The sequence below is a fragment of the Malaya genurostris genome, chromosome 2 (assembly GCF_030247185.1).
Source record: "Malaya genurostris strain Urasoe2022 chromosome 2, Malgen_1.1, whole genome shotgun sequence".
In the NCBI taxonomy this organism is placed as follows: domain Eukaryota; kingdom Metazoa; phylum Arthropoda; class Insecta; order Diptera; family Culicidae; genus Malaya; species Malaya genurostris.
Genome location: NC_080571.1, coordinates 296,221,487 through 296,234,705, shown reverse-complemented (window position 1 = coordinate 296,234,705; position 13,219 = coordinate 296,221,487). Strand labels below are relative to the sequence as shown.

At 37.0% G+C, this 13,219-nt stretch overlaps 1 protein-coding gene across 13 annotated transcripts in view; it reads left to right on the top strand.

The window, feature by feature from the left end:
* Positions 1 to 13,219, top strand: part of LOC131430657 (protein NDRG3) — a 175,668-nt gene that overhangs the window by 124,114 nt on the left and 38,335 nt on the right. The gene's annotated exons all lie outside the window — the stretch shown is intronic.

Genomic DNA, 13,219 nt, shown 5'->3' with positions numbered 1-13,219 from the left:
TCAAGAAATATCTGCAATTTTTGGAAAAAAATATGTGAATATTGCAAAGTTAGAGTTTTGTGTTTAGAACATCATTTGTATTCCCTTTCAACGGTATTCACGGTTTGCAACCGATGAGCACTATGTAATATTTTATTTTTTTCTTTGAAAGCTTGAACGTTTTTACATCACATGTCCAAAAATTTATTATTTCTGTTTTTGAGATACAATTTTTTGATATTTTTAAGACATCGTTGTGAGCGATCATGCGTCTCCATTTATCTATGGTGATTATAATATGAACACATTCTTACCACTTTTAGATTCTACCTACCTTGAAAACCGTTAAAAGGGCATACAAATGACGTTCTAAAATACAAAATTCCAACTCTGTAAAGTTCTTATATTTTTCCTCAAAACTATAAACATATATTGACAATATATTCAAATATTAGCGGAATCGGTCGAGTGGTTTAAAAGTATCATAGTTTCATAGTCTCATGCAGTGAAGGCATTTCACTAGAGTGATACACCAGTGCGTAAGTATCATTTCTACACTGCGGATACATTTGGTGTGCTCCACACAAAGAGGAAAGCGCACTTCTTCTCAGTGTCCATTAGAGAGACTTTGAGCGTGTGCTTGTGTTGAAAGAAGCTGGTGCGAGAGAACCACATTCTCTTCGCATGAATCGCTCTCACGTGCTCTCTCCTAAATACACTCAAGTGATGGTGCGCGAACACTTCTGTGAACTTCAATTAACAGAGAATAGATCTGGCCTTGCTATGAAAAACTTGCGAGGAAAAAACGAAAATTCAACGATAAATTGTGTAGTGCTCACCGGCGTGTACATCTCTGTGAAAGTATTTGCATCCACCTCAGGGAATTTGATAGCTCTGCTCTAGCACTTTGGTGCGATTCAGTGCTAGAGGTAAAAGAAAATAAACACGCGCACTCATGATGCGTGCACATTTTATACAACAGTGGTGTATATATGTAAAAGCGAAGAGCTCTCGTTGAAATTGTCAGTGCGAGAGGAGAAATTTTGCTTGCTCTTCGTCACACAGAAGAGATAGACATATCTGGTCTTATGGTCTGATGAGTGTCAAGAATTTTAAACCGTTATTTTAAGCAATTTGGCCAAACATGAGAAAAAAATTCTACGCTGAGCCTAAAACTGTTTCGATTTAGAGGTCGTGTTGGTCGTTGGCGAAATGAACCAATTTCGACTATAGCGGTACTGGACAATACCGAGAATAGTGGTCAGATATTGCTGAATGGAACTCACATTGATTTCACAAATTTGGCTTTACCAACGCTTCCAGCGGTTCCAATTCAAGCCGCCCTTTAAAGCGACAATTCAAAAAAACGCTTAAAATTATTTCACTGTGTATTTCTAGTTAGTTAATGATTACACAAACTGACCTCGGCTATACTCGTACCGGTCTCTGACTATACGAAAATACCAGAAATAGCTATGAAAATCTTCAAAATCGAACTCTCCAGTTTCGCGTGGATTAAAAAAAGTTTTTTTCATACAATTTTTCTTTTACAGCATCCAGCTCATAGAAGCATTCGTAACGAACACTTGCAGGTTTGGTACGTAACTGCAAATTTCTGGCCAAATAAAAATACTTGCAAGTATTTTGATGACCGTAAAAGAAAACCTGTATCTGAATTAAATATGCATTTGGTATCAGTGTTGCTGATTGCTGAAAATTTCACAGAAGCTGCTATATTGCTATCTATATTGTATACAACATTTTCACTCCGGTAGAAGAAGCTACGAGAACTCGAGTATCTCAATGCATGAACCGTGAGAGAATTTTGCTACATTTCTTCGCTCCATTTCATACTCTGAGTATTTCACGCCCTTAAAAAAAATTACAGTCTGATAATGATTCGTTGCTGTGTGGAATTTCAAAGAAAGAGAATCGCAAGTTGACAATTATCGCAGGAAATCGAATCGATGATTCAACTTGATGATTCTCGTACTAGGTTGCAAAATTTCAAAACCCTTGTGTGGAGCATTCACAGACATTTTCATAGACACAACTTATACAAAGGTTATATGCACATAGCTAGAATAAGCGGCAATAGTAAAATGATTCTATCGCAATTATCAACCGCCTGTATAGAATCGGATCACGAAACGAGAATAAGCGACCGTTTATTGCTTCAGAGAGAATCCCCACAGCAGTGTGCTTACCTTTGATTCTCCGAAATGTCATCGAGAGAAATTCGCTCTCGCACTGGTGTCTATTCTATGTTATCCGTCTCTCTTTGATGGCACTGATTCAATCGTGCGAAGAGTTGCCAGTGAGCGTTCTTTGATACGATAAAAGCCATCCTTGTTTGGTATAGATAGATAGATACAAAGATAGATAGATTAGCAAATTAGATTAGAGTCCAAAAAAAAAATCGAATCTGGTCTAATATCTAATGCAGTTCTCAATACTTTGAAACTATTATACTCGCAAACAAATTTGCATCCTCTTATTTCGAGACTAACGCAAAAAAACTACAATTTTCATTTCATTTCACATTTCGACTGTCCAGTCATATTTGATATTAGATAGTTATGTTTTTTTCCATCCTTGCTTTAACATTTCTAGCGGTAATACGCAACAGAACGAGTTGATCGAATGGCAGGAAAAAAATTCAATTACTCATGTTGCATTCATCTAATGTTGACTTCTGGAGCATCGTGATATAGGATATAGAAATGAAACCGTCAGCTTCGATTGCAACTTATTGATTGAATGATGCGTCATTTCGATGGTGAATGATGGAATTGCAGAGTGTACCTGCTAATTTATTTTTGACACATAGTCGCTAACGGCTTCTGAAAGACGTGCGAAAAAGTTTGTGTCGTTCGTGTGTCTGACGAATGTAACTCAATCTTCGTTTTCCTTGTACCCTTGTTTCAGTTCGGTATGGCACTAAGAACGGAATTGTAACACAAAATGTTAAACTTGAATTTAGGCTCTTGGATGTATTTTTATTTTTCACATTTACAGTACGAAGTAATATATCAGTTCGCATAGTTTAAGAAAATAGATTGAAAACTATCCTATGTAGTTGTTATCTACAAACATAGTATCCCTCAACAACAGAGAAATCCAGTTGATTATTTGTTCTTTTGTACATGTGCTAACAACTTATGTAATTCAGTAGCGGAACGGTCATCAGACCACACCTTTTTATACTGGCGAAAGGTCAGCAAAGCTAATCGATCAGTAACAACGACTATCAAAGGACCCTCGTCATTTTCCTGATGGCACCCGAAAGCCCCCGGTATCGAGTGCAGAACTCATTTCAGGATTTGCCTGTGTATACTTAACCAACAGCAATTGAACAAATTGGTTCCCTTTTTCAATGCCCTGTCGTATTTAAGTTAACATTTTCCCGGAAACAACCGAAGTAGTAGGAAATGGTTTCACTTGCCCAAAGTTTCCACTTCGAAGAATCCGTGGTCGAATAAAAAATGAGCTCCATTTGCGAGTACTGCCCTGGCGACAGTATCTGGAAATATTAGATAATGAATCGATTTTTCATCATTCGGCACTTTTACGTGTTCGAGACTCCTCCCTTCCAAACGGAGGCCGATGGTAGTTTGTTAAAACTATATCGGAAACGTGATCAGAAATCACAAGTCAACGGTGAACCTACCAAGCTTAGTGCTTTCCGCATGCGATTAAAACTGCCAAGATGTGCTAGATGAAGATGACCATCCAACATGTGACAAGCGAAGCACCGGTCAGCCGCCAGAGATGACAAAACCGTAACGAGGATGGTGCTGATTGTGATGATGATGATGCTGATTCGCTTAGTCGGGACGGGCTCCCCAGTGCCGAAGTACCGGAGCGAACATGTTTACAGAACAGTCAGACATAATGACTTGTTTTGTCCCCCTTCTGATGGGTTAAGTGTTGACAGTATGATGTACGGACCAGGCAGAAGCGACCAGGCTAAAACGAATCGATAATCACGTTTGTTGGCAGGTTGCCTCAGTCTGCGGGAATGTTAATAATCGCATGCCACTTGATAAGGCTAAGAGCCATGCTATCCGGATGAGACCTTGTTCGAGCAGAAAGTGACTTTTGTTGTATACGGCGGTGTTACGTTCGTTGTTACGATGTATTTTATATTACCTTGGCGGTCGATTCGGATATTTTGCAAACTTTTTTTTCCGGTCGCATACAGTAAAAATTGTGAGCTGGATTTTCAAAGTGTTTGAGCTTGATCCTTTCTTCCGACAGAAGTTTCTGTTGAAATTTACCTCGTTTACACGTTCGTTGTATACTGCGGTCAACCTTGTGCTGTTCTGGAATTGTGTCCAGGTGACGAAATGGAACTGCGTATGTGCTAAAGAAGATACGTTCGAGTTCTATTTTTGTGTAAATTTTTCAAAGGGATCAATTTTAAATTTTTATTCATATCTCATTGCATTTCTCTTGAAGAAAGGGCATCCCATTACTTAAAAAATCGGTTTGGGCATTTATGTTATATACCAATCGGCTCACTTTGTCGAGTTGGGCATTGTCTATGCATTTTTTCCGAGATGATTCAAATGAAAGGTCTTACGTTCTCATATGGGATTCCCGAATTTTGCCCGGATCCGACTTGTGGTTCCAGAATAACAAGGTGATGAGTGCTTAATTTTTCAAACCGTCGTTATGAAACGAAAGAATTTTCAAACATTTGGCTCAAAACTCTTTCCATTTATAGGTTATGCTTGTTTGCGCCCGAACAAACTTGTCGTACTTTTTATTTAACGTCTTGTCTTCGACTCATCAGTGCATAGCAGTTCAGCAATTCAACATAAACCGCTTAGCAGAAGTAAAGTTATCTCTATTTGAGATAATAATACTGTACCGAGGCACAGACTATTTACTGATGTAGTCCCAAAGGTAAAGAATTTTAGGACATACTGGTCGTTTTCAGCTAGTAGCCATCCAAGGAACCGGTTTGTACTAAGCGCACATGGTTCGATGCGCTCAGTAATAGCTGATTCAAACGATCAACCGATTCGCACATGACATGTCGCGCTCAATACAAAACAATTCATTGTACCCAAACCTCTCGATGAAAACATGTCATGTTTCTATTCAATGATTAGTTTATTTAAGAGTCCCACAGCAATTAAAAGAACATGAATAATATAAAAAGGAAACATCTTCACTACGTGGATTAAAACAGATTTTTTTTTTGCTGAATCGAACACGTTATGCTACCGCGATGGAGTCAAACTCAATTACAAATTTAGATACAAAACGAATTGCAAGGTTTTATAGTTGTGAATGATGCTCTGGTTGTAATAATCATACCAAAATGTAACCGTAATAGAGCAATTCCAGGAATGAGTAGACGAAAAAGTATCAAAATCAGAATCGACCTTCTCCGATTTGGATGAAACTTTGCACATGGCTTCAGTATGGCAAACCATAAGTTTTGAGCCGATGGAGAGGTCAATCCGACTCACGACTGGTTTTTAAGAAGGGCGTATCTATTCTTGCATTTCACAAAAATTGCCTTTTTCAAATCGTTGTAACTCGGAAACCGTTAATTGTTCAAAAATGGCGTTCAGGAAGAAGTTGTAGGGAATCGATTGGGCACTCTAAAAAAATATACACTAGAAAAATTTTTTGATTTTTTTCTCAATCATTACAAAATAATCCGAAAAAGTTAAAAAAAATCAGGGTCTTAATTTTTTTGATAATTTGTATTTTAAAGCTGTGAATAAAACCTACAGATTGATCTATAGATTGATTGGCTATCCCATCCCATTTCTGGAATTGCTCAAGAGTCACAAACGTTACTACTGAAAAAATCGTGATTGATCCACCTTGCAGTGAGATGATACCTTTTTTTATCAATCCGCATGTGTTTTTTGCATGGATATTCTTAGGTGTTTTAGTTCTCATGACATTATTTTAATTATCGTCGTTTTAAATGGCAAATTGAGATTTTAATCACTCATTACCCTGTAATGCCGAAATTGCAAATCGTATCGAATTTCAATCTTAACGTGTGACAATCGATTGAGCATTCCATGATATGTCGAAGTGAGTTCCACTTTAGTGCTTTTCGTCATCATTTATGGTACTTCCAGAGCCGGTATTCAGGAACTAGCATAACCCAAAATGATTCCAATGGCCTTAAATTATTACGCCAAACAATTTACATCTTCTATATCGGTATGAACTTTAAAAACTCATCATCTGTAATTCTAGAATCGGATCACCAATTTTGTATGGGACCTTAAGTCCGGATTTGTATTTTGTATGGGACCTGAATTTTTGTTTTTGAAGTTCAATTTGGCGAAAATGATCGAGAAATTTTGAGAAAATGATTGAGCTTTGAGAAACGATTCGATACTGGAACCGGAATTCTAGAATCGGTGTAGCCAAAATCAGTCAAATTCACCTGAGGAGTGTGTAGACATCTTTGAGAAATTGTAGTGTGAATTAAAATTTGGGGGTACATTCCGAATCCAAAAACGAATACCGCCTTAACTAAAAATTTAATTATGTGAAATGGACATTTATATACTAATCACCCTGTATCTCTTAAACCAGAAGTTGGATCTGACTAAAAAGTAAAATGTTTTATAGGATTTTAAGACCTCTCATTTGAATCATAGATGCTGGAATAGGGAGAGAAGTCGCTAATATAAAAGTGTCGATATCTCCGTTGAAAATGGACTGATTTTAACAATCTATGGTTTGTTGGATAGCTATTACCGTATGGAATCTAAGTATATAAACATATTCTGTTTTCAAGGTTAAATGTGACAGATACTGGCAAAAATCTGAAAATTTTGACATAAAACTTCGTTGAACTCAAAAAGTAAACATCCTAGTCGGATTGACCTCTCAATCGGTTCAAAACTTATGGTTTGCCACACTGAAGCCATGTGCAAAGTTTCATCCAAATTTTTCAAATTGCTCATATGATATATTTTGGAGTTACGAAAACTTAAAAAAATGCGAGTATGTGATAAACTCCAACTGAATATTTAATCATTTTAACGGTGACACCTACATCTACGTTTGATTACAGTCTTGGAGGCTGCTCTTACGTTGATTTTTATTAAAAAGAATATTTTTAATTTTTTACAACATTGCCCTCAAGCACTTTCACATCTTTGACTCAAAGCACTTTTGTCATTTGACACTCGGAATCTCAATTTCGATCCAAAATATCAACAAAACAGCATCGGATTTGTATTCATTGAGAAATTTCACCTGAAAAAACTTTCGCTTTATCTCAATGAAAACGGCTTCTTTTGAGCAGACAAAGAACAATAACTTCCTCTGTGGATACTCGAGTTTTAACACCAACGCCATAACTATGAAGAGTAACCACTACATTCGCATTTACCTACATGATATTTGTTTGTTGTAAGGCACCTACTATACCGATGACAAGTAATTTGCATCATGAAATTCAGTCGCTACAATCAATTCACAACATTACCTTCTTCTACTCTAATGTCACGCAAAGGTCCTCTAAATATTTGGTAAGATTTGGCTAGTTGCCACTGCCAACAAGGTGAGATATAGCAAAAATGATTTCAATCCACCTAATTGTGCACGATCAAGGAATATTGAACAATTTAAATCACAAGCTGGAAACGTGATTTGGAATGCTGCAGAGATAATGAGATGGTGGAATAAAATTGCCAACAAAGTGTTCATAACATGATTCGAGCTCCTTGAAAAAAGTCCGTTATATTATTGAAACCAATAGTTAATGGGACTGTTCACTTTTTTTACCTAAAAACTTTAATTGTTCAATTACTTGAACGATTTCTCAAAAAAATTAAATCTTTAAGATTATAAAATATTTTGAATGAAAAAACGATCTTTGAACTACACGAGTTTTTTAATACGATCAATTAAACAATAAAATTTATTCCGAGATAATTGCGTTAAATGTCACTAGAATTTATCGGAAGTGGCTGAACCTATTGACAAGCTTAGGTACAAATCGAAGGTCTTGTGGTTTCAGATACGAGGGTTGTTACTTGTGTTTTTAGCCTTAAAATGAAAAAAAGTATTATATTTGATCGCAGATGGTTTCATTTTTTTCAAAATATTTCCCTAGATTATAAATACACTTTTCCATATGCTCGAACCAATTCTCATAACAGTTTTTCCACTCTGCTTGAGGTACCCCCAAAACATGGCTTTTGAACGCTTCTACAGTTTCTTCAGAAGTATTGAATCGTTCTTCACGCAGTTTATTCTCCACGGAAAGGAACCAACAGAAGTCGTGAGGTGCCAAGTCAGGACTATAAGGCGGGTGGGCCATCAATTCGACTGTTTGGGGGCTCAAATATTCTGTCGTTTGAGCCGTTGTGTGAGAGCTTGCATTATCGTGATAAAGAATGATTCTGCGTCTTGCGTTTGTATTCCTTATTTCACGAAAAACTTCTGGCAAACAAATTGTCGTATACCAATGAGAATTGACGGTCTTATGATCCTCTAAGGCAACGGTAGCAATATGTCCGTTTATACCGAAAAACCCAGCCACCATTTTCTTTGAAGTGTTTCGAGCGCATGCAGTCATGCAGTCGACTGCTGTTTAGTTTCGGTCTCATATGAGTAAATCCATATTTCGTCACCTATGCAGATGTTATACACCAAATTTGAATCCACCGGACAACACTGTCAAAGCTAAATACATAAGTAACAACTTACGTACATTAGAAAAAAAAAATTGTTGAGAAGAACCAGCCGTGGCAACAGAACGGGTTTGCTAAATTTTTGTTTATGTAATGATTTTAAATTGGATTTTGTTGAATGAGAATTTAAATTTGTTTGTCTGACAGGACATTATGTTACATCAATTATTGGTTTTATGGTTTGCATCCCAATCAGAGCATGAAAATTTATCTGAAAGATTCCTCCATTGAACAGACGTAGTTGCAAGCGAATTTCCACAATTTGAACAATGCCCATAAAACAATTTTCTGTACCATGGCCGAAGCCCTGGTAATGACGATATTGTGCTAGGTTCGCAGTTTCCACTTTCACTTCCAGAGGGAACGAAGAAAGCTCAATACGAAATGTTTTTAAATTGCAAGCATAGTTTGTTGTTGGTTTTCCAGAGTGGGAAGCGTCCATCTTAAGAAATATGGAAGAATTTTGTTCTGTGTCATAAAAAATTTAGTTCTGAATGGATATCATAAATGTTGTTAGATGGATTCGATTTTACGGTAGGGGAGTTGGTACTTATTGGTTCATTTTCAATCTAAGGTATACAAAAAATAAGAAAAACAGTCATATGCGCTCACTACAAACCAATTACCTGTAACTGAATACCCTAGATGACTAGAACAAGCTTTTTGCTTTTTGCCTTTCTCATAAAGAAGGGTTATACAGGGGCTGATGTTCACTAGGAGATTGATAGTACCTATTATCTTTCTCCGGACAGTACCAGCCTAGATGGCGTGTGGGTTCCGGCGGAAAAAATGAGCCAAAAATAGATCCACTGGGTTCCTGCTTCCATGTCGTAAAAGGCGACAATTGCAGGAGTTCCTTTTTCCTTTCAGTTATTCGATATTTTCAACGTTTCACTTCTGATTACACTATTTTACTAAATTATCTCTTCAATCAACTTATCAATTTGCGACTAGCTTTGGATAGAGGTTTTATTTAATATGTTTTGTTCTTCTATGTTATTGCTTGTCTTTTAAGATTATAAATTGAATGATAAAAATCAACTATTTCGCAAATTCGTTAATATTACAAGGCTAATAACAGAGATAACATATATCGGTATATTGAATAAATAGTAAAAAATACTTGTTTGTTTGATAAATTAATAATTTTCTCTCGGTAGCCGGCTACCCAGATCAACCAATATAACCAATTAATAATTTAAATAAATAATTAAAATTATAAAGCGGAAATAAGAAGAAATCAAGTCGCGCGTGAAATCTGTTGACCTTTGTTTAGTGATTTAAAAAGATTTTCTAAAAATTTCTAGAAAATGTCACTACAATGAATCAACTATTTTGTCTAATTCTTTTTATTCGTTACGCGATAGTATTTCAAATTTTCCATAGTTTCCTCGAATAAGAACTGTGAATCAAGACTCCTCGGAACTTCAGTATCGGATATTGTTGAAACTTTTCGAATGTCGTGTACTATTCGACTCAGTTCGACGAACTAAGTAAATGTCTGTGTGTGTGTCCGTGTGTGTGTATGTGTTTTTGTATGTCACAAAATATTTCTCAGAGATGGCTGAACCGATTTTCCAAAACTAAGATTCAAATGAAAGGTATTATGGTCTCATAGCCTGCTATTGAATTTCATTTGGATCCGACTTCTGATTCCGGAGTTACATGGTAATGTGTGAAAATTAGAGAAAAAGTGTGCACTCACTTTACTCTGAAACGGCTTAACCGATTTTCACAAACTAAGATTCAAATGAAAAGTTTTATATGTTATTTGGTTTTAATTGCCGCATAATGTCTACTATAGCGATTTTGATTGGTTCTTTTCGGCAAGTATGAACTGAGAGAGACGAAAGATATGAAAATGAAAAGACGAACAGGTATTCTAGATTGAATCAGTTATAAATTTAGAACGGAAAAGCTAGACAGGCTCATATAGGTATGATCAGAAGAAAGAAACTTGAGGGGATCGAACACTAAATTCGAGTCCCCAAGTATGGTCGTGTAAAAAGTGTATTTCACGAACGATGATCAAAAACAGTTACAAATCCCATAAAACTGTCTGATAAATTCTTCTAGTTTGCAGAGCTTGTTAGTTAAGGCATAAAAACTTAATTCGTCTGAACTGGTTCCTCCCTTTTCCTGTTTCGGAAGCACCGAAAGTGATGAAGCAAAACTCTACAAAAAGAATTCACTTTGATTTCTCTGCGATGCTTGAACCGATTTTCACAAATCTTGATTTGAAATAAAGCTCATATTATCTTTCAAGCTACTGTGAAATTTCATCCGGATCCGACTTCCGGTTTCGTAGTTACAGGGCGATGAGTGTCAAAGTTTCCAAATCGCCATATAGAATGACAATTTTAGATATTTTATGATATAACGGAGATATAGACATTTTTGTGTAAGCGACTTTTTCCTTTATTCTAGTAGTAGGAATTTTGAGCGCTGTATGACAAAGCAATGCTTGGGAGCAACGTGCAACACGATTTTTTGTATTGTTACATAAAAGTAAAAGTATAAAAGTACCAGAAAGACTGTGTACAACATCCTTTTTCATGATATTTTGCCTGGGACCGAATTAAGCACGGTTCGTTTTTGGTAACATAATCGTTCGAATATGACATGTAAATCAGATGATGGCCAAGATGGCAGCATTTTCGAGTTAAAAACAATTGCATAATTATATTGATTTAAACTACTGACAGTAATGAATGCTGGAAGAACATAACACCCATATACCAATCGAATCGTCGAGATCAGCAAATGCGTGTGTGGAAAATAATTTCACTCAATTTTCTCGGAGATGATTCAATCATTTTCTTCAAACTCAGATTCATACGATAAGTGCTTCCAAACAAAGTTCCTGAATTATGTCTGGATCTGACTTCTGGTTCCTGAGCTACAGGATGATATGTGAAACGAAATTAAAATAGTGTAACTCATTTTTCTCAAAGATGGCTGAACCGATCTAAGGTTCAAATGAAATCTAAGAACCATTTACGATTCAAATGAAAGGTCTTAAGATTCTATAATACATCTTGCGTTTTAGTCAGTCTGCACTGATTTTCGAACATTTTGAATCAAATGTAAACTATACAACTCCTCAGGTGAATTTAACTGACTTCGGCTACACCGATTTTCGGATTCCGGTTCCAGTATCGGATCGATTAAATAGAGGCAATTTTGATAACCGGATTATTTTCTCACACACCGGGAAAAACAGAAAAAAAAACTAAGTAATTGAGATCGGTAATCGACCTGCAACCCTGTAATTGAAAATCCCTAAATGAGACAATTCAAGATCCGAAAAGTGTAACTACACTACTGTGCCTGGTAAAGTATCCTCCCACCAGTATTAATATCCCATCGAACTGACGATCAGGAACGTTAAAGTAATTATTTCGTTAACATTATATCCTTGCCGTAAGCTTCGTCGGTAATTTCAAATCCATCAGGAGAAGCCATGTTTTTAAAATTCCATTATCTAACGACTGGAACGAAAAAAATTGACACAGCTTGACTGGAAGAACGCAATTTGCTAGAAGACTTCCGAGGCGATCGATTTTAATTTCATTCATCCATCGGGAGCTTAAGTCAACAGATCCAATCAGAGCTCGGGCTCCCTCCGGCTAGCAGCAGGAAAGTTCACCGTTTCCGAGACTGATTGAACATTGAAAATTCATTTGCCCCACCCGCTTCGTCCCATCGAAGGTCGGAACGAGAAAAGCGTAGGTTTACAGCAATCGGTCTAGATGATGAATATTACATACAACAGCCGTCTGATACGGTTTCTCCTGTTGAATGCTTCACAGCATGAGCATGGGTAGCATTTCAGTGGAACGGGTTCTCGAATCTCGGCTCGATACCAATTGAATTCAATAATCAGCAATTATGTGTACCAATCAGTTCAGTCCGAGAATGTTGACCCTTTCAGCGTACCCAATAGCCGTCGAATTTTTAATGTCGAATCCTTGCACTTGCTGATTCAATAACAGTGCAAACCACAACCAAAACATTCGACATATTCCCGACAAAACCCCCTTTCCGTTTGATGAATCGCATGGCAACCGCACCACAAAATTTTCGTGCTGCAGCCACTCAACTCGAACGGGGCAATTTGGTGAGGCTGTTGGGAAGAGTGGTTAGCGAACACAGGGAAAAAAGTACACCGACAGTCGCCACATTGGCTGGTAGCTATAGCTACCTGAAATCGAAAACAAAGTTCCATGCTTGACTCTGCTCAGAACCGACCATTGGTTGCTGCTACAGGGAAGCGATTGCATAACAGCGAATAATCAAACCACCCAACTCTGATTTGTCTGCTATATTTTAAGGGCGGGTGGGTTTTGCAGGAAATCGTTAGGAAACATCCGCTGAGTCTGGGTGAAACATTGAGCTATTAAATCTCAAACTGCGCGTACGGATGTCGAATGTGAAAGTTGGAATGTTCATTTTGGACGTAAAATATTTGATACTTTAGCGAGACAATTAATCGTTAGCGTGGTGGCACTTGTTTTTTTATTCCTCACGCCAAGGACATGACAATGTCA